Below are 2,500 nucleotides of genomic sequence, written 5' to 3'. Positions count from 1 at the left end.
TTTTAGTTTCATTTTCTAATGAAAAGAAAAAAAAAAAAAAAAAAAAAAAAAAAAAAAAAAAAAAAAAAAAAAAAAAAAAACGCTTAAAGCTGCAAATAACCTTTCCTTCCATCAAAGTAGTGAAGCTAAAAATATATGGTTGATGTGATTTTAATGATACACATGTTTTTATAGCACAAAAGGATTTCTTATAAGAAGCAATTAACCATATACTCTAACACAAGGTCTATAAGACCTTGTCCTAGTGGTTCCTTCCAACTCCTTACGCTATCCTCAAAAAAAGTGTAGATGAAGCAAAGTTTGGTAGGCAGAAATTATGATACCAATTCCCATGGAAAAAACTCTGATACGAAACAGCAGCAGCAGCAGCATCAATTTAAAACTTCCATACCGTATTTTATGTTTTTCTTCGTGAACTGGCTTCGGATCTATCACCAGTGTTTAGAATTTCTAATGTACTTCAAAATTTTAGGAATCGTATAGGCTACTTTTCACAATTTTAGAAGTGGAGATCATAAATATCAAGAATAAGACACGATTTTTATACCATTTCCATTTCAATAACTGGTTTGGGATTAGACAAGGATTAAAATAGCCTCACTTGGCCCTTCCCATAGTAAAATCACCAAAGTAGTTCAATGGAGGTTATTAAGAAAGCTTGATTGATCCTAAATATACGACTTTTTACACGATCATACAAAGCTTTCAACGACTGCCAAAAGCATCGTGAAGTCGTAAGTCCTTGGGCCACGGTCTAAACCAGAGAGAGAGAGAGAGAGAGAGAGAGAGAGAGAGAGAGAGAGAGAGAGAGAGAGAGAGAGAGATTTTACAATTCCGTGAAACAGAGGTTCGTTAAGCAACTATTTGTTATCGATTTCGGTGCTAATTGTAATCATAATTTCAACGCATTAAACTGTTATGAGATCCAACCCAGAAGTACCCTACTCCTCATAACACCTCCATTTAGCCCGAAACAAATAACTCCAGCTTAAACATAAGGATACACCTCCTTGACCAATATATGAGAGAGAGAGAGAGAGAGAGAGAGAGAGAGAGAGAGAGAGAGAGAGATCCTTTACTATCATCTATTAAAGATCAATAACTCACCTGGTGTTTCAAAGAGTTATGCTGAGATGACGTACCAGCCGGAGACCCTGACTTTGTAGGCGGTAAATGATGAGCCTCTAAAGTTTTGGGCGATGGAGGTGGGCGCTTGGTAACAAGGGGTGGTGTGCCCCCGCCCGGGTCTGACATGCCGCCCTTGGGTTACTCTTCATCCATCTGAAAAACAAATTCATACATGTTATATTCTTGCAAAGATCTGTTTGTCATAATTCATAGCAAACATATATCTTTTGGGAACTGCCCCCGTAATTCCTATTTATGATTCAAGCTTACTATCTTCACCACAATTTCCTCTTTTCAAATATATTAATTCCATGCGTTAAAGAAACAAGAGCGTAGACCATATAAAGTATCTCCTGGGATATTAATTTCAGACAGACTGCAACAGAGCAGGTTATGATTATTATTATTATTAGTGCTCATGTGTGCAATATTTCCTATGAATCAAAAGTAAAGTATTTCCGTGTATCTAGTAAGCTTCCACAGAATGGAATGTACACTTGTGAAAAATGTGCAAATAAAAAAATATCACAGACAAAAGGCGAAACGTAAAATACTTGATCCCCATAAATAGTAAGTAGAGCTCAGTCAACTATGATAAAATCATTAGACACGTTCAGCTTCCACTCTTGTGAAATAAGAATAAAACAAGTTTCTATAGAATACATTGCCAAAATGTAAGTAAATTAACCCTATAAGATAATGAAAAAGTTCAAAAGATAAATCCGTCAATTAATTCCCACTACATTGACAGGTATATAAAGAGTCTCGATGAATAATTCCCATAAATATGTGGTCAAATTTCCTCAAGTTGAAAACCTCATAAAGTCTACAAACCGCTGGTACAAGAATGCTTGACCATATAAGACCAGCCGTAACGTAGTCTGAGGCCCTCCTTTATAATCTGGAAGGACAGAGTAACACCACAATGTTACGAGTATTTTGATAAGATTTTAGATTTGATGAATGAATTTTGCAAATAGAACCCGGAGCTAGGGTCTGTGAGGCCATTCAGCGCCCATATGCACTATGAAATAAATGTTAGAAGAGTTTGGACAACAAGAAAAGGAAGCGGGGACGAAGATAAAGTAGAAGCATATAAGGCAAGACCAATGAGAAGCTCAGGAACGTTATCTAACTCAATATGGTAACCCAGAATTCAGTTCGATTTGCCAGCGCTGTGACCTGAATTTTCCCCAAGAAAATCCCAATTTCTGGAGCCCAGCTGAAATCAAGACAGAATTCATCGCATATTTGCAGACTCAATGAAAGTCGACGTTAGCGCTAAATTATCTTTGACGGCATTTCGTTAAAAAAGAAGGGGGGGGGGGGGAGAGAGGTTACCGGAATTAGAAGTGTAAAAAGTTGGGAAAGA

General features: G+C 36.9%; 1 long non-coding RNA gene across 4 annotated transcripts in view; it reads right to left on the bottom strand.

Moving 5' to 3' along the window:
• LOC137626344 (uncharacterized) overlaps positions 1-2,500 on the bottom strand; it is a 674,176-nt gene that overhangs the window by 20,428 nt on the left and 651,248 nt on the right. For all 4 annotated transcript variants that reach the window (XR_011041019.1, XR_011041017.1, XR_011041016.1 and 1 more), the window contains exon 3: positions 1,108-1,281. This is a non-coding gene — a long non-coding RNA (uncharacterized lncRNA). The remainder of the gene's footprint in view (positions 1-1,107; positions 1,282-2,500) is intronic.

This window comes from Palaemon carinicauda, chromosome 33 (genome assembly GCF_036898095.1).
Source record: "Palaemon carinicauda isolate YSFRI2023 chromosome 33, ASM3689809v2, whole genome shotgun sequence".
Taxonomy (NCBI): domain Eukaryota; kingdom Metazoa; phylum Arthropoda; class Malacostraca; order Decapoda; family Palaemonidae; genus Palaemon; species Palaemon carinicauda.
This window is presented reverse-complemented; position numbering and strand designations above follow the sequence as displayed.